The sequence below is a fragment of the Bufo bufo genome, chromosome 6, assembly GCF_905171765.1.
Source record: "Bufo bufo chromosome 6, aBufBuf1.1, whole genome shotgun sequence".
In the NCBI taxonomy this organism is placed as follows: Eukaryota; Metazoa; Chordata; class Amphibia; order Anura; family Bufonidae; genus Bufo; species Bufo bufo.
Genome location: NC_053394.1, coordinates 404,176,846 through 404,203,554, shown reverse-complemented (window position 1 = coordinate 404,203,554; position 26,709 = coordinate 404,176,846). Strand labels below are relative to the sequence as shown.

The window sequence follows — 26,709 nt, the reverse complement described above, 5'->3', positions numbered from 1 at the left end:
CCTTATCACTGTGTCTGAGCCGGGCGTTTCAGTTTTCCGCCTCAGGCAGCAGAAAGGCTAGGTGCACCCCTGCCCACTCCTAGCCTGTGCTTGTGATAACCCAGCCTTACATTCACTCCAAAGCATGACTTCTTTGTATATGACCATTCTTCTCCTCCTGCATTCTCTATTTGGAGCTAAAGTGCATCTGGCCATAAGGTAGTGTGTGGGGACGGACACCACCTAATAGCACCGTCTCACAGATCCCTTTATGATTCTCCACTGAGCATTTCACTGGAAAATCCTATAAATAAAATCTTATAAAAATGTTGGCTTCAGCACAGAAGTGGAAAACTACAGAACAATAGCTTGAGGTCTACTGCTAGTTTTTTTTATATGCTTTGCTATCACATTGTCAGTTAATAATTTAATTTTGCTAAATGCTTTGCTGTTTGAAGATACATTTTAATATATAGACATGTTATGAAATATGAATTTAATTTTAAGGTTATGATAATAATAAAAAGTGTTTTGTTCTTGCCAGATGACTGTATGACAAGCTCAGAGGGACATCTTAAATCCTCACAGTCTAAAACAAATAATCGTGGAATCACAGAAGATCCTTATGAAGCGCATACCATTATCTCAGATATTCACTCTATAATTTTTAGCAAAGACCTATCATGTGATCCTTTTAAACTGTTCCGATCCGATTCATCACAGAGAAACAAAAGTCAAAACAGGGGTGATAACCACGAGGGCATTTGCACAGAGGAAATCTGTTTTCATGTCAGAATGTGACAAATCTTTTGCTCTCAAAAAAGTCTTGTTAAACATCAGCGAATTCACGCAGGGGAGAGACCATTTTCATGTGTAGAATTGGGAAACATTATATCCATAAATCAGAACTCGTTAGACATCAGAGACGTCACACAGGGGAAAGGCCATTTTCATGTTCAGAATGTGGGAAACATTACATGCATAAATATGATCTTGTTAGACATCAGTTAAGTCACACAGGGGAGAAGCCATTTTCATGTTCAGAATGTGGGAAAAATTATATTCGTAAATCAGATCTTGATAGACATCATAGAATTCACACAGGGGTGACTCCATATTCATGTGCAGAATGTGGGAAACGTTATAGCCTTAAATCAAAACTTGTTAGACATCAGATATCTCACACAGGGGTGAAACCATTTCCATGTTCAGAATGTGGTAAATGTTTTACAGATAAATCAAATCTTAGTAAGCATCAGAGAATTCACATATGGATGAAGCCATTTTTATGTTCAGAATGTGGGGGAAACATTATATCCATAAATCCAGATCTTGTGAGACATCAGAGAGTTCACACAGGGGAGAAACCATTTTCATGTTCAGAATGTGGGAAAAATTTATATGAATAAATCAGAACTCATAGGCATCAATAACTCACACAGGGGGTGAACTCCATTTTCATGTTCAGAATGTGGGAAATGTTTTTAAAGATAAATCAAATCTTGTTAAGCATCAGAGAAATCACACCGGGATGAAGTCATTTCCATGTTCTGAATGTGGGAAACATTATAGTTATGAATCACAACTTGTTAGGACATCAGAGAATTCACACAGGGGAGAAGCCGTTTTCTTTTCAGAATGTGAGAAATGTTTCATGGACAATATAATCTGCTAAACATGAGAGAAGTCACTCAGGGAGAAGCGCGTTTTCATGTTCGGAATGCGGAAGTGTTATAGTGTTAAATCAGCTCTTGTTATGCATCAGAGAATTCACACAGAGAAGGAAGCCATATTCATGTTCAGAATGTGGGAAATGTTTAAGGCAGAAATCAGATCTTGTTATTCACCAGAGAATTCACACAGGTATGAATCCATTTTTATGTTCAGAATGTGGGAAATGTTTTACTCAGAAATCAAATCTTGATAAACATCAGAAGAGCTTTCACAAGGATAAAGCCATTATTCTGAATGCAGGAAATCCTTCACCAGAAATGGGATCTTGTTAGACATCAGAGAATTCACACAGGTGAAAAGCCATTTTATTCTCAGTATTTGAGAAATATTTTACCCACAAATCCCATCATCTCATGGAACTCATCAGGGAAGTAGCCCGTTACATTTTTTAACAATTTTTTTTATCAACTACTACTAGGGGGAAAAAAAGTATAACCGTTACAGTTAAAGTCACCTGTTATGCAAGGGAAAAGGAAAGCATGTAAAAGATCAAAATTATGATTATGAAATGTATGCAGTTACCAATAAAAGGTCTTTTAAAAGCAAATAGAACCCAGGTAATATATTGATGTATCAAACATAGAGAAAAAAAAAAAATCTTTAAAATGGTTCCACATGGTGTTTATATAAATGTATATATGTAAATAGCCTTACTCACGTTACTGCTTCCACACTGCACCATTCCGAGACTGATCAGACACTGCCATTCTCTATTTTCTACTGTATCCGATGATGTCTTCACACAGGAAGATGTGACAGTAGCAGCCAATCATAAGCAGAAACCGAGCCACCACCTACTCTTCTTGGCATACCTGATAAATGAACATTATAGTGCAACAAATGAGGGCTGAACATAGATCTTTATAGTGCACTATACTCCCTTTGGGGCTTTTGTTTTATTATTGGCATTGTACTTATTTGAGCTAAAAATCTTTTTTTTCAATTGGTCTTGTTTAGAAAATATAGAATCCTTTTATTGTACAGAGCTGATATGTTCTAGTAGCAGCATGTGGATTTTTCTGTCCGTTGGGGAGCTGACAGACTTCTTATCTCTGATCTCTGACATAATAAACACTCATTGTAGCTCAGTTCTTATCTTACTGATACGGAATGCGGCTTAAATAAGTGTTTATGACCTCTAGTAGTTTAGAGAGAAGGTTTATCAGATAACCAGTACAAAGGTAAAAGTGAAAGTACCAGTCACAACAGTTAGAAAAACCGTTAACCCTTTGTGACAGAACTGACTTAATATTTTTAATAAAGGCCAATGGAATATGTGATTTTTAGCCAAAAATTAGTAAAATGCAATCATAAACCAAACTTGCCTCCAAAGGTGTACATAGCCTTTAACCACCTCAGCCCCCAGTGCTTAAACACCCTGAAAGACCAGGCCACTTTTTACACTTCTGACCTACACTACTTTCACCGTTTATTGCTCGGCTCATGCAACTTACCACCCAAATGAATTTTACCTCCTTTTCTTCTCACTAATAGAGCTTTCATTTGGTGGTATTTCATTGCTGCTGACATTTTTACTTTTTTTGTTATTAATCGTAATTTAACTAATTTTTTTGCAAAAAATACATTTTTCACTTTCAGTTTGTAAAATTTTGCAAAAAAACGGACATCCATATAAAATTTTGCTCTAAATTTATTGTTCTACATGTCTTTGATTAAAAAAAAATGTTTGGGTAAAAAAAAAATGGTTTGGGTAAAGTTATAGCGTTTACAAACTATGGTACAAAAGATGTGAATTTCCGCTTTTTGAAGCAGCTCTGACTTTCTGAGCACCTGTCATGTTTCCTGAGGTTCTACAATGGCTAGACAGTACAAACACCCCACAAATGACCCCATTTCGGAAAGTAACACACCCTAAGGTATTCGCTGATGGGCATAGTGAGTTCATAGAACTTTTTTTTTTTTGTCACAAGTTATGCGGAGAAATGATGATTTTTTTTTTCGTACAATTCATATTCCACTAACTTGTGACAAAAAATAAAAAACTTCCATGAACTCACTATGCCCATCACGAAATACCATGGGGTCTCTTCTTTCCAAAATGGGGTCACATGTGGGGGTAGTTATACTGCCCTGGCATTCTAGGGGCCCCAAATGTTGGTAAGGAGTTTGAAATCAATTCTGTAAAAAATGACGAGGTGAAATCCGAAAGGTGCTCTTGGAATGTGGGCCCCTTTGCCACCTAGGCTGCAAAAAAAGTGTCACACATCTGGTATCTCCGTATTCAGTAGAAGTTGGGGAATGTGTTTTTGGGTGTCTTTTTACATATACCCATGCTGGGTGAGAGGATTATCTGGCAAAAGACAACTTTTCCCATTTTTTTATATCAAAGTTGGCATTTGACCAAGATATTTATCTCACCAGCATGGGTAATTGGTAAAATGACACCCCAAAACACATTCCCCACCTTCTCCTGAGTAGGAGATACCAGATGTGTGACACTTATTATGCAGCCTAGGTGGGCAAAGGGGGCCCATAATCCAAAGAGCACCTTTCGGGATTCACTCGTCATTTTTACAGAATTTGATTCAAACTCCTTACCACACATTTGGGCCCCTAAAATACCAGGGCAGTATACCTACCCCACAAGTGACCCCATTTTGGAAAGAATAGACCCCAAGGTATTCGCTGATGGGCATAGTGCTTCATGGAAGTTTGTATTTTTGTCTACAAGTTCGAGTAATATGAGGACTTTGTATGATAAAAAAAAAATAAAAAAAAAATAAAAATCAGCATTTTCCACTACTTGTGACTAAAAATAAAAAATTCTAGAACTCGCCATGCCCGCTCACGGAATACCTTGGGTGTCTTCTTTCCAAAATGGGGTCACTTGTGGGGTAGTTATACTGCCCTGGCATTTTCCAGGGGCCCTAATGTGTGAAGTAGGTAAAGACCAGTGAAATCCGAAAGGTTGCTCTTTGGAATAGTGCCCCTTTGCCCACCTAGGCTGCAAAAAAGGGTCACACATCTGGTATCTCCGTACTCGGGAGAAGTTGGGGAATGTGTTTTGGGGTGTCTTTTTACATATACCCATGCTGGGTAGAGAAATATCTTGGCAAAAGACATACTGTTCCCATTTTTTTATACAAAGTTGGCATTTGACCAAGATATTATATCTCACGACCACTGGGTATATGTAAAATGACACCCCAAAACACATTCCCCAACTTCTCCTGAGTACGGCGATACCAGATGTGTGACACTTTTTTGCAGCCTAGATGCGCAAAGGGGCCCAAATTCCTTTTAGGAGGGCATTTTTAGACATTTGGATACCAGACTTCTTCTCACGCTTTGGGGCCCCTAGAATGCCAGGGCAGTATAAATACCCCACATGTGACCCCATTTTGGAAAGAAGACACCCCAAGGTATTCAATGAGGGGCATGGCGAGTTCATAGAAATTTTTTTTTTTTTGGCACAAGTTAGCGGAAATTGATATTTTTAATTTTTTTCTCACAAAGTCTCCCGTTCCGCTAACTTGGGACAAAAATTTCAATCTTTCATGGACTCAATATGCCCCTCACGGAATACCTGGGGGTGTCTTCTTTCCGAAATGGGGTCACATGTGGGGTATTTATACTGCCCTGGCATTCTAGGGGCCCTAAAGCGTGAGAAGAAGTCTGGAATATAAATGTCTAAAAAATTTTACGCATTTGGATTCCGTGAGGGGGGTATGGAGAGTTCATGTGAGATTTAATTTTTTGTCACAAGTTAGTGGAATATGAGACTTTGTTAAGAAAAAATAATAATAATTCCGCTAACTTGGGCCAAAAATATGTCTGAATGGAGCCTTACAGGGGGGTGATCAATGACAAGGGGGGGTAGATCAATGACAGGGGGGGGTGATCAATGCAGGGGGGGTGATCAATGACAGGGGGGTGATCAATGACAGGGGGGTGATGCAATGACAGGGGGGGTGATCAATGACAGGGGGGTGATCAATGACAGGGGGGGTGATCAATGACAGGGGGGGGTGATCAATGAAAGGGGTGGTGATCAATGACAGGGGGGTGATCAATGACAGGGGTGGTGATCAATGACAGGGGGGTGATCATGACAGGGGGGTGATCAATGACAGGGGGGTGATCAGGGAGTTCTATATGGGTGATATCCACAGTCATTGATCACGCCCGTGTAAGGCTTCATTCAGACGTCCGTATGCGTTTTGCGGATCCGATCCATCTATCAGTGGATCCGTAAAAATCATGCGGACGTCTGAATGGAGCTTTACAGGGGGGTAATCAATGACAGGGGGGTGATCAATGACAGGGGGGTGATCAGGGAGTCTATATGGTGTGATAACCACAGTCATTGATCATGCCCCTGTAAGGCTTCATTCAGACGTCCGGATGCGTTTTGCGGATCCGATCCATCTATCAGTGGATCCGTAAAAATCATGCGGACATCTGAATGGAGCTTTACAGGGGGTTGATCAATGACAGGGGGGTAATCAATGACAGGGGGGTGATCAGGGAGTCTATATGGGGTGATCAGGGAGTCTATATGGGGTGATCAGGGGCTAATAAGGGGTTAATAAGTGACGGGGGGGGGGTGTAGTGTAGTGGTGCTTGGTGCTACTTTACTGAGCTACCTGTGTCCTCTGGTGGTCGATCCAAACAAAGGGGACCACCAGAGGACCAGGTAGCAGGTATATTAGACGCTGTTATCAAAACAGCGTCTAATATACCTGTTAGGGGTTTAAAAAAACACATCTCCAGCTGCCAGCGAACGATCGCCGCTGGCAGACTGGAGTCAACTCTCTTACCTTCCGTTCCTGTAAGCGCGCGCGCCTGTGTGCGCGCGTTCACAGGAAATCTCGCGTCTACGCGAGATGACGCGTATATGCGTCCACTCGGAATGAATCAACCACCTCCAGGACGCGTACTGTGCGTACAGCGGTCCGGAGGTGGTTAAGGGATAACCTGACCTGGATGAGTTGATTTAGCAGTGAGAACTATATTTTGAACCCACTGCATCTAAACATTTACGAAGAATGAGATAAGTTGGTATGTGTATAAAAAACCCATCTATCCAGCAGGGGGTGTTGGCTCTGTAGGTCCAAAGTCAAGTATTCCCAATAAAGCTATTGGGCAATAGCAACAATGACTAAGCCTTTAATCTAACCACTGGCTTCTTTCCCCCTAATTAATATTAGAGCTACTCAAATTACATTCCACTTTTTACAACTACCAACCGAAGACAAGATCCAAGACAAAACTCCAAGATCCTGAATGCCCCAAAGAAATCAAGAGAAGAAGCCAAATGAAATAACAGCAATTAAAAATGGGAAATATACACCTCAGGCAAATATTCTTCTAATGACAATAGTAAAGGAAACAAAACTGTCTTCCTGTTACAGTGTAGGGGGAGGGGAGGAACACCAGAATGACAACAGAAGGAAAATGACCATGAACTAGGGCTCAAGGCTAGGGAAAGGGAAATGGTGACCACCTAAGGAAACCCTAAACCTAGCACTGACTCCTGTCAGTATGAATAGACCCTGAAAGTGGGAATATTTCATACACCATAAACCTAGGGCCTAGTAACCCTGAAAAGCCCTAAGATTAGTGACAGGGTCTGAGACCACTGGTTCCTTCCCAGATGAACGAACCAGAGTCTCTCTGAGGCCTAGTAAACAATGACCAAATGGGAACAACAAAATACCAAGAGATGTACACTTATCTTCAATAGAAAATGGATGAGCAGGAACTCAGATGAGGACCACACACCAGCTCTTCAACTCCAGGCAGAGGAATATCAACCGCATGGTATGAAGTGTGAGTCCGGACTAAATAGAGGAGCAGTAACAAACACAAGCTAAACCTGAGACAAGAGGTGTGGTCATTACCAACAACAACACTGCAAAATGTTAAAACAGATAGGCTGTCAGATGACCTAACGTGCGGCCCAGTCTCTCAGATCCTCTAACCTCTGTCACTGGAAGGGACAGTGACACTTCCTGTCTGGTATCTCTGACCACTGAGCCTCACTGAAACTCCATCACATGCTAATGTCACACAAGTGTGTTCACTACTCACTTCTGAAACGTGCTATTTCAAAACAGGGTACATGTTTAATGTGAATTTGATGATTTGAGAAAGAATAAGCTTACGCAGGCTAAGTGAATAAATATATTTACTAAGTGTTATTAACTATAAGATAACACACACATCACATACATACAGAATAATAAAAAGTAATAAACATCACTAGCCTAAATATGCCAATATGGGGAGGGATCAGGTCAACCATGCTATAACACATGGCCAATTGTCGGTGCAGACGACAGTTATTGCCATCAGCCCCTCCTCCTGGGGGATCGGTACATTACAGGGAATTTTCTTACACAGAATACTAAAACTAATATAAAAGAGACAAAATTAAAGGGGACCTTATTTCTTTTCCTGGTGACTGTCAAGCAAAGGAGGTGTAACGGTTGGTTTCCATGGTGCGATGAAGCAGGCGATTGTTGGGAAAGAAGCGTTTCTTCCCAAAAAACTGCCTGCTCATCAGTGGAGGAGAAAGCTACATTTACTGCAGCAATTTCCTACACTGTATAGGGATGAGATGAGCGATCACTAATGCCGTCGCTTGTGTTTCTGTTTAGACTGCATGATCTGCCCACAAACAATGATTTCGGTGTCCTCATGATTATTTGTTTCACCCAATGAAACGAGCATTTTGCTCGTTCATTGGGTGATTTTCCTCACCTTTACACACTTTGGGAAGGTACAAAATGTTCGTCCCCGATAATCTGTCAGACATTTGGGTTGTGTAAGAGGGCCTTAAGAGAATGTACACCAATCATGGTTGACGCTTTTATGCGCAACGGGAAGTGACAGGCGTTTGAACGAGGTGAAATTTTTATTATCATTTTTTTATTTTTTTTTTGAGGAATGAAGCTCAACAGGGAGATGTGAGGTTCTTCAAAAAGGCCAGGCCAACAGTACCTCCTTCATCAAATTTTCCATGTCTACGTCTGGCTGCACCATGGCTGATGATAGGTTGCACAAGTTTGTTGCTGGAAGAAGACGTGGTTACACGTGGTTATGAAAACCAACTCTAAAGTCCTTGGCTACAATGAACACCAAGCACATATAGTATTTTAGAGCATATTACCTCAGGAGAACCTTCTGTGAGCAAATCCTACCAGTCCTCCACAGGAAAGTAAAAAACAAACAATATCAAACTTCAATACAGAGGTCTACCCAGGACTGTACTAACAACAAGAGGACATCCGAGGAGAGAGAAATGAGACTATAGACGTTATTGACAATGTTATAGGGGATGTCATTTTACAAGTTAGATTATATAGATAACTGGAAAGACTTTGCTCATCCATTTGATTTATGGCCAATTGCCATGTTTTGAGTCAGGAAGTATATATTTTTTCCTAACATGGGGGAAAACTGGATTCTGCCTCTTGAGCATTTCTGTCGGGCTAAAAATAAGTAAATTTCCTAAAAAAAAATATATGTGTTTGATTCATTTGGTTGTCGGAGCGATAGGAATAAACTTAACCCAAATAGAAAATGTCCCAATTGCCCTGAAAAAATTGTGCACGGTTACTCTGAGGAATCCTAGGACTGCGTCAAACCCTTTCATGGTGATTAATTCCAAGAATACATAAGAAATATAAGTGCTATGGGCAAACGGGTGGAAGCCGGGTGTTTAAAAACACCTGCTTAAAATTAAAATGGTCCAAAAATGATCTCGTTTTGGTGGCAGATGTTTGACGGGTTTATATACACATGGTGGGTGTCAGAAAATACAATGGTTTGTTTAAGAAGAGGTCCAAAAATTCTCCTTTTTTGGGGAGTAGCAACAGGTTTTGTGTTATTTTTAAGGAAATGTGTCACCAAAATTGTATCTGCCAGTTAAAATCCTATCCTTTTTATCTGATCTGATTTTATTTTCTGATTGCAGATTTTTTTTATTTTCTTCCCTAAACATGATTATGGGGGCGGCCATCCTGCCTGAGGTCTTCTGAACAGCATTTACGCAGCATAAAAAAAAAATTGCTTTATGGCAGCGCCATGGTCATAGACACAATGGTCAGCAGAGGACCTCATTGACTTCTATCAGAGAGTTTTCTGGACATGCTGTGACCGGGTGCAGAGGTCGTTGTACAAGGGAAGAATAGATAAGCTCTGACAATCACCTATGGTGAATGGTGGATCCTGTCTTATCTATACACAGAGGTGATATCATTACAGGCAGGACTAGAATGACAGATAAGCAGATAACAGAAGTAAAGTGATCTGTACACACCAAGAAGTGGCCCCTATTATTAGGCATAGGGCGAAAACTGCAACAATTAATGGGTTTTGTTTAACCCTTTGGCTACCGGAGGTTTTTTCATTTTCACTTTTCTTCCCTATATTCCGTGAGCCATAACTTTTTTATTTTTCCGTTCACATAGCTGTATGAGCGCTTTTTTTTAGCGGGACAAGTTGTACTTGCCATATTAATTATAGTATTAAATGTTGTGGGAAGCGGTAAAAAAAATACAGGTTTTGTTCCCACAGTGTTTTGTTTACTGCAAAACTGACCCATGCCCTTCATTCTCTGGGTCAGTACGATTACAACGATACCCCATATGTATAGGTTCTTTATGTCAAAATAGTGTAAAAATAAATGTAAACTTTGAGAAAAGTTTCCGTTTTATATCACCATATTCTGACCCCCATAACTTTTTTACACTTATGTCTACTGAGCTGTTTAGGGGCTCACTTTTTGCGGAACAATCTGTACTTTTAATTGATACCATTTTGGAGTGTGCTTGACTTTTTGATCACATTTTATAAAAATTTTTGGGGTTAGAGAAGCATATCGGCCATTTTGACCCTATTTTCCGTTACTCCTTTCGCCGTATTGGAATTTGTTTATCCTATTTTAATAGTATGGGCGTTTTCGGTCGCGGTGATACCCAAAATGTTTATTATTTTTTAATTATACGGAAAGGGGGGTGATTTAAACTTTTATATATTTTTTATCTTTTTGTAAACATTCTTTTTTAATTTTTTGTGATCACTATGTGCCTCACAAATTTATTTATTTTTATTTAGAATTTTGGTTTATCAGGAATTTATTATTAGCTTATTTTGCTCACTTTTGCTCATTTCTTATCCTGGCCTGTCATCTGGTGGCCAAAATAAGATCTGCAGTTTGAATACCGCTAGCTTAGGTTACTTTCACACTAGCGGCATGATGGATCCGACAGGCTGTTCACCCTGTCGGATCCGTCCTGACGCTAATTCGCCATGCCGCCGCTCCATCCCCATTGACTATAATAGGGGATGGGGTCGGAGCTCCGGCGCAGCAAGGCAGTGCACGGCGAGAGGCCGCCGGACTAAAAGTACTGCATGTCCGACTTTTTAGTCCGGCGGCCTCTCTTCGCGAACTGCTGTGCTGCGCCGGAGCTCCGACCCCATCCCCATTATAGTCAAAGGGGACAGAGCGGCAGTCCGGCGGCACGGCAAAATAGCGGCAGGACGGATCTGACAGGGTGAACAGCCTGTCGGATCCGTCCTGCCGCTAGTGTGAAAGTACCCTTACTCAGTAAAGCTACCAGTATTCAGCGAAACTACCTATGCCCAGATTGGACTCACAGGGCATAGGTAGGAAGCTTCCGGGTCTTAGCGTATTTTGGTGTTGTGATCTCACTTGATCACGGCATCTAAAGCATTTAATTACCGTGATCGGCATTATTGCTGGTCGTCGGTAATTAACCGCAGGTCTCTGCTGTATGAAACAGCAGAGATCTGGCGGCCATGATTACACATCAAACCAGCGCCGTACATGTACAGTGCTGGTAGCCTAAGGGTTAAAGCGGCTCTGTCACCAGGATCAACCCTATTAAACCAGACATACTGCCTGGTAGCGCTTCTTCATGCTGATAAGAACTATACCTTTCTTTTGTCTGTGTGCTAAACAGCTACAGGGAAATCTGCTTTTTTATTCATATGCAAATGAGAATTTTGAGCACTTGGAGGCGGGGCTGAATAGTCTGAGCATTGCCTTCTAGCACCCCCTGTGTTCTGCACATCGTGAGTTAATAACTGAATTTTGCCATTTGTATAGACATTTTATAACATATTATTGTAATTTTAAGGTTCTTTGTAGATGACGGTACCTGTAGCTCAGATAATCATGGAATCACAGAATACAGGGAATAAAACTCGTTTCTGTGACGTTTCGGTCCTACACTAGTTGCCATGGGATGAGAAAGAGAATAGTGATTTGAGGAAGGTGAATTCTCACCCTGTGGTCTCCTCCTCACTCATCCTATACCAGTGACTACAGACTTCTGATTGGCTGCTGCTCATGTTATTGTACTTCTGATTGGCTGCTGCTCATGTTATTGTACTTCTGATTGGCTGCTGCTCATGTGATTGTACTTCTGATTGGCTGCTGCTCATGTTATTGTACTTCTGATTGGCTGCTGCTCATGGTTTTGTACTTCTGATTGGCTGCTGCTCATGTTATTGTACTTCTGATTGGCTGCTGCTCATGTTATTGTATTTCTGATTGGCTGCTGCTCATGTTATTGGATTTCTGATTGGCTGCTGCTCATGTTATTGTATTTCTGATTGGCTGCTGCTCATGTTATTGTACTTCTGATTGGCTGCTGCTCATGTTATTGTACTTCTGATTGGCTGCTGCTCATGTTATTGTATTTCTGATTGCCTGCTGCTCATGTGATTGTACTTCTGATTGGATGCTGCTCATGTTATTGTACTTCTGATTGGCTGCTGCTCATGTTATTGTATTTCTGATTGGCTGCTGCTCATGTTATTGGATTTCTGATTGGCTGCTGCTCATGTTATTGTATTTCTGATTGGCTGCTGCTCATGTTATTGTACTTCTGATTGGCTGCTGCTCATGTTATTGTACTTCTGATTGGCTGCTGCTCATGTTATTGTACTTCTGATTGGCTGCTGCTCATGTTATTGTACTTCTGATTGGCTGCTGCTCATGTGATTGTACTTCTGATTGGCTGCTGCTCATGTTATTGTACTTCTGATTGGCTGCTGCTCATGTTATTGTACTTCTGATTGGTTGCTGCTCATGTTATTGTACTTCTGATTGCCTGCTGCTCATGTTATTGTATTTCTGATTGGCTGCTGCTCATGTTATTGTATTTCTGATTGGCTGCTGCTCATGTTATTGTATTTCTGATTGGCTGCTGCTCATGTTATTGTACTTCTGATTGGCTGCTGCTCATGTTATTGTACTTCTGATTGGCTGCTGCTCATGTTATTGTATTTCTGATTGGCTGCTGCTCATGTTATTGTACTTCTGATTGCCTGCTGCTCATGTGATTGTACTTCTGATTGGCTGCTGCTCATGTTATTGTACTTCTGATTGGCTGCTGCTCATGTTATTGTACTTCTGATTGGCTGCTGCTCATGTTATTGTACTTCTGATTGGCTGCTGCTCATGTTATTGGATTTCTGATTGGCTGCTGCTCATGTTATTGGATTTCTGATTGGCTGCTGCTCATGTTATTGTACATCTGATTGGCTGCTGCTCATCTTATTGGATTTTGAAAATGTTAATAAAAACAGATTAAAAAGAAAGTAAAACAATATTCAGAGGTAACTATACAGCGTCAGAGCCAGTCACTTCAACGGGGCAAACGGAGTCTAAAGGACTTTGCCGTTCATTTTGGGCTTTTTTCCCCAGACAGAACAGAGCGTGAGAATATAGTATATCAAACAGGGGAGATGTGAACGGCAAGTAAATATGAATCCTTTAGACTCCATTTGTCCCATTGTAGTGAATGGATTTTACATACTATGTTTCCGGTGGAAAGCCCAGCGTGGGGCTAGAGCACAGTGTGAACCCAGTCTAACATGGACATAAAACACACACAGCCCTGCTACATACACATGACAGAGACAGCTCTGCTACATACACATCACACAGAGACAGCTCTGCTACATACACATCACACAGAGACAGCTCTGCTACATACACATCACACAGAGACAGCTCCGCTACATACACATCACACAGAGACAGCTCCGCTACATACACATCACACAGAGACAGCTCCGCTACATACACATCACACAGAGACAGCTCCGCTACATACACATCACACAGAGACAGCTCCGCTACATACACATCACACAGAGACAGCTCTGCTACATTCCCGTCATATAGAGACAGCTCCGCTACACACACGTCACACAAAGACAGCACCACTACATACACATCACATAGAGACAGCTCTGCTACATACACATCACACAGAGACAGCTCCGCTACATACACATCACACAGAGACAGCTCTGCTACATACACATCACACAGAGACAGCTCTGCTACATACACATCACACAGAGACAGCTCCGCTACATACACATCACACAGAGACAGCTCCGCTACATACACGTCACACAGAGACAGCTCTGCTACATACACATCACACAGAGACAGCTCCGCTACATACACATCACACAGAGACAGCTCTGCTACATACACATCACATAGAGACAGCTCCGCTACATACACATCACACAGAGACAGCTCCGCTACATACACGTCACACAGAGACAGCTCCGCTACATACACATCACACAGAGACAGCTCCGCTACATACACATCACACAGAGACAGCTCCACTACATACACATAACACAGAGACAGCTCTGCTACATACACATCACACAGAGACAGCTCCGCTACATACACATCACACAGAGACAGCCCCGCTACATACACATCACACAGAGACAGCTCTGCTACATACACATCACACAGAGACAGCTCCACTACATACACATCACACAGAGACAGCTCCACTAAATACACATCACACAGAGACAGCTCCGCTACATACACATCACACAGAGACAGCTCTGCTACATACACATCACACAGAGACAGCTCCGCTACATACACGTCACACAGAGACAGCTCTGCTACATACACGTCACACAGAGACAGCTCTGCTACATACACGTCACACACAGACAGCTCCGCTACATACACATAACACAGAGACAGCTCTGCTACATACACATCACACAGAGACAGCTCCGCTACATACACATCACACAGAGACAGCCCCGCTACATACACATCACACAGAGACAGCTCTGCTACATACACATCACACAGAGACAGCTCTGCTACATACACATCACACAGAGACAGCTCCGCTACATACACGTCACACAGAGACAGCTCCGCTACATACACATCACACAGAGACAGCCCCGCTACATACACATCACACAGAGACAGCTCCACTACATACACATCAGACAGAGACAGCTCCGCTACATACACATCACACAGAGACAGCTCCACTACATACACATCACACAGAGACAGCTCCGCTACATACACATCACACAGAGACAGCTCCGCTACATACACATCACACAGAGACAGCTCTGCTACATACACATCACACAGAGACAGCTCCACTACATACACATCACACAGAGACAGCTCCGCTACATACACATCACACAGAGACAGCTCCACTACATACACATCACACAGAGACAGCTCCGCTACATACACATCACACATAGACAGCTCTGCTACATACACATCACACAGAGACAGCTCCTCTACATACATGTTACACAGAGACAGCTCTGCTACATACACGTCACACAGAGACAGCTCCGCTACATACACATCACACAGAGGCAGCTCCGCTACATACACATCACACAGAGACAGCTCTGCTACATACACATCACACATAGACAGCTCTGCTACATACACATCACACAGAGACAGCTCCGCTACATACACATCACACAGAGACAGCTCCGCTACATACACGTCACACAGAGACAGCCCCGCTACATACACGTCACACAGAGACAGCTCTGCTACATACACATCACACAGAGACAGCTCCACTACATACACACTAATTCCATCCTGATGCGACACAGAGATTTATCAAAAATGGTGCACATGAAAACTGGCTTAGTTGCCCATAGCAACAAATCAGATTCCACCTTTTATTTTCGAAAGGAACTCTGAAAATGAAAGGGGGAATCTGGTTGCTCTGGGCAACTAAACCTGTTTTCTTTTCACCAGTTTTCATAAATCTCCCTCAGTAACTTCCAGTCATCCATTACAAACAGAACAGCAGAGTCCTGCATATATAGAGAACCACCTGGTCATGTGACTCCTGACTCCTCCTACAAATGATCACATGGTCATGGCATCATCACAGGTCCTTTACCACCTCCAGCAGTGCAGCCTGACTCCTCCCACACACAGTCACATGGTCATGACATCATGAAAGGTCCTTTAGCCCACTAGTCTCCCCCATCCATGTAGTGTCCAGCGGTGCAGGTGGAGGTATGTGTACAGTCACCGCCATTGTCAGTCAGGATTACTGTCAGGGTCATTAACCCCTTCAGGACTGGTGGTTTAAGGACCAAGCTTTTTTTTTATCATAGTCAAAGAACTATAACTTTATTAAATCCTCCTGTACAGCAGCCGTACGAGGCTTGTTATCTGGGGGAGGAGTTGTAGTTATAATCGGCTCCATTTTGGGGCACATATAACTTATTGATAAACTTTTAGTAACTTTTGTTAGGGTGAAATGGTAAAAAATAGCAATTCCGCCGTTATTTCTAACATTTTATATTTCCGCAGTTCATGGTGAGAGATAACGGACGTGTCAGTATAGAAAGTGCGGTCTCCGCTCACCGGACCCTCGCAGGAGCGAGAACAGCAGAAGAGACTTATAATTCTAGTCCCAAAGTAATAGGAAAACTGGATTTTCTGTCCTTTCACGTCCCTGCAGAGACATTGTGAAGCTTCTCCTCCGTCTCCACCGCTCAGGGCTCAGTCATGGCAGAAAAGTAAGGGCCCTTTCACACAAGCAGATCCCGTGCGGGTAATCCGCTGCGTGAACGAGAGCCAAGCCCCGCTCCTGACAGCAGAGACCCGGAGCTTTAACATGATTGATAATGCTCTGTGCCTCTTTGTGACCTTTTTACTTCAAAATCACTATGATTATGTAGTAAAAAGATCACAGAGAGGCACAGACACAATTAGAGGGCGACATGCAGTGGGTCAGGATATGGGTATAATAGTCTATGGTTTTGTTCGTGACGCCAATTGCAGCGCGCGCAGGGTACTAACACAGGGCCCTTTAAGGTGTTGTAACTCACGTACCAGGTTAGGAATGCCAGAGTTGTGTAATCTCTCTGTGTGGTAAGGGCAATAGTGTCAACGGTGTCTCCTACCCGGGTACGGCTGGACTCCCGGATCCTGGCTCACTTGCAATAAAATGAGTGTGGTGCTAGTAGGAGTAATTGAGGGATTTGCAGCAGTAACTGAGATCCAGACCTTGAGTAAAGTTCAAACTTGTCTTTACTGGTTGCAGCTTTCATCCAAGCGAGATACAGCATTAGTCTTTGGTCCCAGCAGGTATTGGCAATGTGTGGCAGGAATCTATCTTCTGCTCTATCATGTGCCTGGAGCTTTTACAGGAAAAGGATGTCTGCTTGTAGCGCTGTAATGTGGCAGGAATTTGGCTTCTGCGCTGTCTATCTTCTGCTATCTGGGGACTGACTAGCTGAGGAGGAATTTGGCTTCTCCTGGGGTCTCTGGACAGTACTCACAGTTATTGTCTCAGGGTATTCTTCTTCCTGTAACTGGAGGTGGCTGCTTGCTTCTACCAGCTGAGGCTGCAAGGCTCAGGCTGGGGATGATGATCAATTGTCTCAGCCGAGACAAGATCCTGGCTTGGATCCCTATATCTGGGAGCTCCTACTCGCACAGCCTTCCTTTAGCTGGGGTGGCTGGCACACTAACTCTTCCTTCCCTCTCCATGAGGCAGGACATGGGCCAGCCCACTCTGCTCAAAGAGGGGGGAGCTGAACTGGAATGTACTATTCCAGTTCAGAAACACTAAACTGGGTAAGTCCTTGCTGAACACATTGTTGTCACCTGCTGGTGGACATGGAAAGTACAGCAATATACACTCACCTAAAGAATTATTAGGAACACCATACTAATACGGTGTTGGACCCCCTTTTGCCTTCAGAACTGCCTTAATTCTACGTGGCATTGATTCAACAAGGTGCTGATAGCATTCTTTATAAATGTTGGCCTATATTGATAGGATAGCATCTTGCAGTTGATGGAGATTTGAGGGATGCACATCCAGGGCACGAAGCTCCCGTTTCACCACATCCCAAAGATGCTCTATTGGGTTGAGATCTGGTGACTGTGGGGGCCATTTTAGTACAGTGAACTCATTGTCGTGTTCAAGAAACCAATTTGAAATGATTCGAGCTTTGTGACATGGCGCATTATCCTGCTGGAAGTAGCCATCAGAGGATGGTTACATGTTCTCATTCTGTTTACGCCAAATTCGGACTCTACCATTTGAATGTCTCAACAGAAATCGAGACTCATCAGACCAGGCAACATTTTTCCAGTCTTCAACAGTCCAATTTTGGTGAGCTCGTGCAAATTGTAGCCTCTTTTTCCTATTTGTAGTGGAGATGAGTGGTACCCGGTGGGGTCTTCTGCTGTTGTAGCCCATCCGCCTCAAGGTTGTGCGTGTTGTGGCTTCACAAATGCTTTGCTGCATACCTCGGTTGTAACGAGTGGTTATTTCAGTCAACGTTGCTCTTCTATCAGCTTGAATCAGTCGGCCCCATTCTCCTCTGACCTCTAGCATCCACAAGGCATTTTGCCCACAGGACTGCCGCATACTGGATGTTTTTCCCTTTTCACACCATTCTTTGTAAACCTAGAAATGGTTGTGCGTGAAAATCCCAGTAACTGAGCAGATTCTGAAATACTCAGACCGGCCTGTCTGGCACCAACAACCATGCCACACTCAAAATTGCTTAAATCACCTTTCTTTCCCTTTCTGACATTCAGTTTGGAGTTCAGGAGATTGTCTTGACAAGGACCACCCCCCTAAATGCATTGAAGCAACTGCCATGTGATTGGTTGACTAGATAATTGCATTAATGAGAAATAGAACAGGTGTTCCTAATAATTCTTTAGGTGAGTGTATATTTAACAAGGATTTGACTGCACATTTGTGAGAATATGATATAGAATTACTTTAGATGACAATGTTAATGCCCTTAACAGGTTGTAGCGGGGTAGAAGAGTTTCGTAACACAACTCTGGGGTGTTACACATGCGTGCAATAACAGAAGGTCACCTTACATGGTGAATGGCACAGATAGGAAAAATAAGTCAATGAGTTCACCTCAATGTACAGGAAATAAAACAAAGTCTTTTGATGTTCTATTCCATTCTGTTTTAAGTACTTTTGTATCTTATGTCCTGTGAATTCACCTCCATTATCACTCCAAAGTATGAGAGGCTTCATCTGAAACTTGTTACTGGTCTTTACTACATAGTCTTGTAATTTGTCAAGAACTTCACTCTTGTGTTGCATTAGGTAGGTGACTGTGTATCTTGAATAGTCGTCTATCGAAGTCACTATGTACCTGTTGCCTCCAGGTGTAGGTGGGTTTAGAGGAGCACATACATCACTGTGAACTAAGTCAAGTGGTCTTGAGGCTCTCTTCTGACTGACTTTGGGAAGTGTTGCTCTTGTAGCTTTGGATTTGATGCAACATTCACAATTAACAGTAACTGGACAAGGGGATACTGTTAGATCCTTTGTCAGATTCCTCTTTTGTAGACGCCTGTCCCACATGTGTACACAGTCATTGTGCTTATGTGTACATACTTTTTCCTTCACTGTGTTTGAGGTGATGAAGATGATCATCCGGCTTGGCACTTGCTATTGTCTGCTTGTCGTCCAGTATAGAAGACTTGTCGCCTTGGAATTTTACAGTGAGTCCTCTGGCTGTTAGACGCTTCACAGATAAGAGCCCTCCTTCTAGATCAGGAACATAAAGCATATCTTTCACGGGTATGGCTAAATTGTGGTCCGCATCATCAGGGCATACAAGGGTTCCATGCCCATATCCATCTGCATGTACTTTACTTCCATCTGCAAGGTAAATAGTTTCTTTGTTATTCAGATCAAGTTCTGTGAAAAACTTGTCATGTGACAGGTCGATGCGCCAGCAAATTGTGCAATCACTTCCTGTTCTCTGTTCTCTGCTAAGCCTCAATTTGTAAAGTTTCCGCAGCAGAAACAACTGACTGTTTAAACTGGATCTTTCATGCAGTCTTTTCAGTACATCCACATGCCTTTCGCTGTGCCCTAATGGCGTATATCAATGAGCTGATCATCCTCCACTAGTAAGCTTATGGTGGCCCGTGCCTGTCTGTTTTTCTTGTCCCAGTCCTGGTCATTGTCCTGTGGCCTCTCTGTGGTGGTGACCTCCCACAAGTCATCTCTGGATAATAGCATTTCCACTTTAAACTTCCATAGCTGATATTTGTCATTGTTCAGCTTGGCCACTGAGAGTTTAACCTCTGAGTTTCTGGCCATTCTACCTCCATTATATATGAACAGTCTTACTTGTCTACAGGAGATGTCTCTGGAAAGCTTCCTTATGTCGATCTCCGCATCAGCCACACTGTCTCTCGTTCGGGGCTTTTTTCTACCTGGGCCGCGCCTGGTCACTGGGCTTTATCCGGTCACTGGGGCCTATAACCTGTTGCAGAGTCAATTCAGATCAGACGTTGTAGAGTAACAGGAACTGGGTTTATTGGAACATGCGTGCAATAACAGAAGGTCACCTTACATGGTGAATGGCACAGACTGGAAAAATAGGATTTTTTGTGCTTACCTGTAAAATCCTTTTCTCGCTGAGTTCATTGGGGGACACAGAAGACCGTGGGTATGGCTGCTGCCACTAGGAGGTGACACTAAGCAAAAAAAGTCTTAGCTTCTCCTCTTAGCTATACCTCTCCTGCAGACACTGAGCTAATCAGTTTGTACAAAAGCAGTAGGAGCAGCCAGGAGAAGCCAACAGAACACAATAAAAAGGAAGAAAACCGGACATGGGTCATCATCAAAAACCAGAAGGACCCATCTAGGAGAACAAGCAATGTACATACAGGGTGAGCTGTGTCCCCCAATGAACTCAGCGAGAAAAGGATTTTACAGGTAAACACAAAAAATCCTATTTTCTCACTCGTATCATTGGGGGACACAGAAGACCATGGGACGTTAAAGAGCAGTACCATGGGGAGGGAACAAGAATAGAACGAATCCAAGGCCGGTCATAAGGCTCCGCACAGAAATGCGGGGAAAGACACACCAGGAACCCTGAAAAGGGACAGGAAGACCCATTCCCCAGAAGGCCAGCCAGAGAGCGGCTGAATACGCAGAGGCTCCGGCTGGGCAGAAGAAAGAACAGTCCAGGGAATATAAGTCACGGCTTAGGAGACTTCAGAAAGAAGTGAAGAGCACACAGAATATCCAGAAGGTGGACAAGAATGAAGACAAAAGTCACCAAAAGCAACGGAGCGATTGCGGAAGATACAGGAAAGAAATACGTAGCCTGGATCCAGAGGAAGAAGACAAACTGAAATAGCGTCTGGATATCAAGGGCCAAAGAACTGCAGATGTGACAAAACTTGCCCCCATGGGGGAAGAAGTAGGGATGCCTGAATGCAAAGCCCCCACACACCATACCAGACTGCCAGAAGAGAAGAACACTCCAGTGGGACCATAACGAACAAGTAAGGGCTAGAGAACCTGAAAGTCAGGCATGAAAATGGCACACAAGAAAGAATTCCAGAACAAGAGAAGAGAGAAGCCGTCTGATACGCTAAGAAAGGCTGCCTGAACTGGCAGACCTAATCGGAAGCTGCAGACAGGAACCAGAGATAGGAAAAATACTGCGCCAGGAATGTGTGGACCCCGAATGCCACAAAGTCCCAGAAAAAAACTGGTAACACAATCAACACCACCTGCGCAGGCATCCCAAAGCAGAAAGGGGGCATACGAGAAACCAATGGCTATGAGCACTGGCCGAGCAGGCAGTAACTGTATGTGGGGGAGCACTACTCGCCCTACAGAAGGGGAGAAGTAGAAGCAGCCGGTGCGGCTTAGTAGAAAACCAGCACTTAGGGGTGACAACAAGGGCAGTACGACCGCTCGACTCGGTGAGGGGAGCCATGCAGACAACTCACATATGCAAACTGAATACGTTCATACCCAAACTCCACACGGAGGGAACACTGGTACGGCTGGACGCCTGGATCCTGGCTCACTTGCAATAAAATGAGTGTGGTGCTAGTAGGAGTAATTGAGGGATCTGCAGCAGTAATTGAGATCCAGACCTTGAGTAAAGTTCAAACTTGTCTTTACTGGTTGCAGCTTTCATCCAAGCGAGATACAGTATTAGTCTTTGGTCCCAGCAGGTATTGGCAATGTGTGGCAGGAATCTATCTTCTGCTCTATCATGTGCCTGGAGCTTTTGCAGGAAAAGGATGTCTGCTTGTAGCACTGTAATGTGGCAGGAATTTGGCTTCTGCGCTGTCTATCTTCTGCTATCTGGGGACTGACTAGCTGAGATGGAATTTGGCTTCTCCTGGGGTCTCTGGACAGTACTCACAGTTATTGTCTCGGGGTATGCTTCTTCCTATAACTGGAGGTGGCTGCTTGCTTCTACCAGCTGAGGCTGCAAGGCTCAGGCTGGGGATGATGATCAATTGTCTCAGCCGAGACAAGATCCTGGCTTGGATCCCTATATCTGGGAGCTCCTACTCGCACAGCCTTCCTTTAGCTGGGGTGGCTGGCACACTAACTCTTCCTTCCCTCTCCATGAGGCAGGACATGGGCCAGCCCACTCTGCTCAAAGAGGGGGGAGCTGAACTGGAATGTACTATTCCAGTTCAGAAACACTAAACTGGGTAAGTCCTTGCTGAACACATTGCTGCCACCTGCTGATGGACATGGAAAGTACAGCAATATATATTTAACAAGGATTTGACTGCACATTTGTGAGAATATGATATAGAATTACATTAGATGACAATGTTAATGCCCTTAACAGGTTGTAGCGGGGTAGAAGAGTTACGTAACACAACTCTGGGGTGTTACACATGCGTGCAATAACAGAAGGTCACCTTACATGGTGAATGGCACAGATAGGAAAAATAAGTCAGTGAGTTCACCTCAATGTACAGGAAATAAAACAAAGTATTTTGATGTTCTATTCCATTCTGTTTTAAGTACTCTTGTATCTTATGTCCTGTGAATTCACCTCCATTATCACTCCAAAGTATGAGAGGCTTCATCTGAAACTTGTTACTGGTCTTTACTACATAGTCTTGTAATTTGTCAAGAACTTCACTCTTGTGTTGCATTCGGTAGGTGACTGTGTATCTTGAATAGTCGTCTATGAAAGTCACTATGTACCTGTTGCCTCCAGGTGTAGGTGGGTTTAGAGGACCACATACATCACTGTGAACTAAGTCAAGTGGTTTTGAGGCTCTCTTCTGACTGACTTTGGAAAGTGTTGCTCTTGTAACTTTGGATTTGATGCAACATTCACACTTAACAGTAACTGGACAAGGGGATACTTCTAGATCCTTTGTCAGATTCCTCTTTTTTTGACGCCTGTGCCACATGTGTACACAGTCATTGTGCTTATGTGTACATACTTTTTCCTTCACTGTGTTTGAGGTGATGAAGATGATCATCCGGCTTGGCACTTGCTATTGTCTGCTTTTCATCCAGTATAGAACACTTGGACGCTTCACAGATAAGAGCCCTCCTTCTAGATCAGGAACATAAAGCACATCTTTCACGGGTATGGCTAAATTGTGTCCCGCATCATCAGGGCATACAAGGGTTCCATGCCCATATCCATCTGCATGTATTTTACTTCCATCTGCAAGGTAAATAGTTTCTTTGTTATTCAGATCAAGTTCTGTGAAAAAACTTCTATCACTTGTCATGTGACAGGTCGATGCGCCAGCCTTGACATTTATGGTTGCCTGTCACTTTAAATGTGGCGTTCCAGTTTTCTTCCCATGGTGGCTTTGACCTTTTGTTTAGTATAAGAGGGACGCCGTCTCATTTGCTCTGCTTTCCATATAGTACAGTCTTTATTTGTGTCCCTGTTTGTGGCATCTAAAACACACCCTGGTCTCCTTACTGTGTAACCTTGCGTCTGTAGCTTTAAGAGCAGTTCTGGTGCCGGTTTCTGCACTAATTCCTTTCTTCTCTGATACTCATCTATGAGTCAGATTTTTATAAATTCTAGTGTCAGATCTGCACAAAAACATGGCTGCGGCGTGACTGTCTGTTATATTCTCCCCGATTGATCCAAATTGTGCAATCACTTCCTGTTCTCTGTTCTCTGCTAAGCCTCAATTTGTAAAGTTTCCGCAGCAGAAACAACTGACTGTTTAAACTGGATCTTTCATGCAGTCTTTTCAGTACATCCACATGCCTTTCGCTGTGCCCTAATGGCGTATATCAATGAGCTGATCATCCTCCACTAGTAAGCTTATGGTGGCCCGTGCCTGTCTGTTTTTCTTGTCCCAGTCCTAATCATTGTCCTGTGGCCTCTCTGTGGTGGTGACCTCCCACAAGTCATCTCTGGATAATAGCATTTCCACTTTAAACTTCCATAGCTGACATTTGTCATTGTTCAGCTTGGCCACTGAGAGTTTAACCTCTGAGTTTCTGGCCATTCTACCTCCATTATATATGAACAGTCTTACTTGTCTACAGGAGATGTCTCTGGAAAGCTTCTTTATGTCGATCTCCGCATCAGCCACACTGTCTCTCGTTCGGGGCTTTTTTCTACCTGGGCCGCGCCTGGTCACTGGGCTTTATCCGGTCACTGGGGCCCATAACCTGTTGCAGAGTCAATTCAGATCAGATGTTGTAGAGTAACAGGAACTGGGTTTATTGAACATGCGTGCAATAACAGAAGGTCACCTTACATGGTGAATGGCACAGACTGGAAAAATAGGATTTTTTGTGCTTACCTGTAAAATCCTTTTCTCGCTGAGTTCATTGGGGGACACAGAAGACCGTGGGTATGGCTGCTGCCACTAGGAGGTGACACTAAGCAAAAAAAAGTCTTAGCTTCTCCTCTTAGCTATACCTCTCCTGCAGACACTGAGCTAATCAGTTTGTACAAAAGCAGTAGGAGCAGCCAGGAGAAGCCAACAGAACACAATAAAAAGGAAGAAAACCGGACATGGGTCATCATCAAAAACCAGAAGGACCCATCTAGGAGAACAAGCAATGTACATACAGGGTGAGCTGTGTCCCCCAATGAACTCAGCGAGAAAAGGATTTTACAGGTAAACACAAAAAATCCTATTTTCTCACTCGTATCATTGGGGGACACAGAAGACCATGGGACGTTAAAGAGCAGTACCATGGGGAGGGAACAAGAATAGAACGAATCCAAGGCCGGTCATAAGGCTCCGCACAGAAATGCGGGGAAAGACACACCAGGAACCCTGAAAAGGGACAGGAAGACCCATTCCCCAGAAGGCCAGCCAGAGAGCGGCTGAATACGCAGAGGCTCCGGCTGGGCAGAAGAAAGAACAGTCCAGGGAATATAAGTCACGGCTTAGGAGACTTCAGAAGAAGTGAAGAGCACACAGAATATCCAGAAGGTGGACAAGAATGAAGACAAAAGTCACCAAAAGCAACGGAGCGATTGCGGAAGATACAGGAAAGAAATACGTAGCCTGGATCCAGAGGAAGAAGACAAACTGAAAATAGCGTCTGGATATCAAGGGCCAAAGAACTGCAGATGTGACAAAACTTGCCCCCATGGGGGAAGAAGTAGGGATGCCTGAATGCAAAGCCCCCACACACCATACCAGACTGCCAGAAGAGAAGAACACTCCAGTGGGACCATAACGAACAAGTAAGGGCTAGAGAACCTGAAAGTCAGGCATGAAAATGGCACACAAGAAAGAATTCCAGAACAAGAGAAGAGAGAAGCCGTCTGATACGCTAAGAAAGGCTGCCTGAACTGGCAGACCTAATCGGAAGCTGCAGACAGGAACCAGAGATAGGAAAAATACTGCGCCAGGAATGTGTGGACCCCGAATGCCACAAAGTCCCAGAAAAAAACTGGTAACACAATCAACACCACCTGCGCAGGCATCCCAAAGCAGAAAGGGGGCATACGAGAAACCAATGGCTATGAGCACTGGCCGAGCAGGCAGTAACTGTATGTGGGGGAGCACTACTCGCCCTACAGAAGGGGAGAAGTAGAAGCAGCCGGTGCGGCTTAGTAGAAAACCAGCACTTAGGGGTGACAACAAGGGCAGTACGACCGCTCGACTCGGTGAGGGGAGCCATGCAGACAACTCACATATGCAAACTGAATACGTTCATACCCAAACTCCACACGGAGGGAACACTGGTACGGCTGGACGCCTGGATCCTGGCTCACTTGCAATAAAATGAGTGTGGTGCTAGTAGGAGTAATTGAGGGATCTGCAGCAGTAATTGAGATCCAGACCTTGAGTAAAGTTCAAACTTGTCTTTACTGGTTGCAGCTTTCATCCAAGCGAGATACAGTATTAGTCTTTGGTCCCAGCAGGTATTGGCAATGTGTGGCAGGAATCTATCTTCTGCTCTATCATGTGCCTGGAGCTTTTGCAGGAAAAGGATGTCTGCTTGTAGCACTGTAATGTGGCAGGAATTTGGCTTCTGCGCTGTCTATCTTCTGCTATCTGGGGACTGACTAGCTGAGATGGAATTTGGCTTCTCCTGGGGTCTCTGGACAGTACTCACAGTTATTGTCTCGGGGTATGCTTCTTCCTATAACTGGAGGTGGCTGCTTGCTTCTACCAGCTGAGGCTGCAAGGCTCAGGCTGGGGATGATGATCAATTGTCTCAGCCGAGACAAGATCCTGGCTTGGATCCCTATATCTGGGAGCTCCTACTCGCACAGCCTTCCTTTAGCTGGGGTGGCTGGCACACTAACTCTTCCTTCCCTCTCCATGAGGCAGGACATGGGCCAGCCCACTCTGCTCAAAGAGGGGGGAGCTGAACTGGAATGTACTATTCCAGTTCAGAAACACTAAACTGGGTAAGT

The 26,709-nt window shown here is 43.6% G+C and overlaps 4 protein-coding genes and 1 long non-coding RNA gene across 10 annotated transcripts in view; 3 read left to right on the top strand and 2 right to left on the bottom strand.

Moving 5' to 3' along the window:
- Positions 1 to 26,709, bottom strand: part of LOC121004478 (oocyte zinc finger protein XlCOF7.1-like) — a 1,216,478-nt gene that overhangs the window by 701,820 nt on the left and 487,949 nt on the right. The window lies entirely within an intron of this gene.
- The window catches only part of LOC121004516 (zinc finger protein 300-like), a 734,886-nt gene that overhangs the window by 534,513 nt on the left and 173,664 nt on the right, over positions 1 to 26,709 (top strand). The window lies entirely within an intron of this gene.
- Positions 1 to 26,709, top strand: part of LOC121004488 (zinc finger protein OZF-like) — a 555,846-nt gene that overhangs the window by 499,639 nt on the left and 29,498 nt on the right. The window lies entirely within an intron of this gene.
- Positions 1,888 to 21,067, bottom strand: LOC121004582. The gene is made up of 3 exons (XR_005779778.1): positions 20,812 to 21,067; positions 13,029 to 13,038; positions 1,888 to 1,898 (listed from the first exon to the last, which is right to left on the bottom strand). It is a non-coding gene; the product is annotated as an uncharacterized LOC121004582 (long non-coding RNA).
- The window catches only part of LOC121004526 (gastrula zinc finger protein XlCGF66.1-like), an 818,554-nt gene continuing 807,895 nt past the window's right edge, over positions 16,051 to 26,709 (top strand). Inside the window, exon 1 of the mRNA XM_040436807.1 lies at positions 16,051 to 16,072. The gene's annotated coding sequence lies outside the window, so the exon portion shown is untranslated. The remainder of the gene's footprint in view (positions 16,073 to 26,709) is intronic.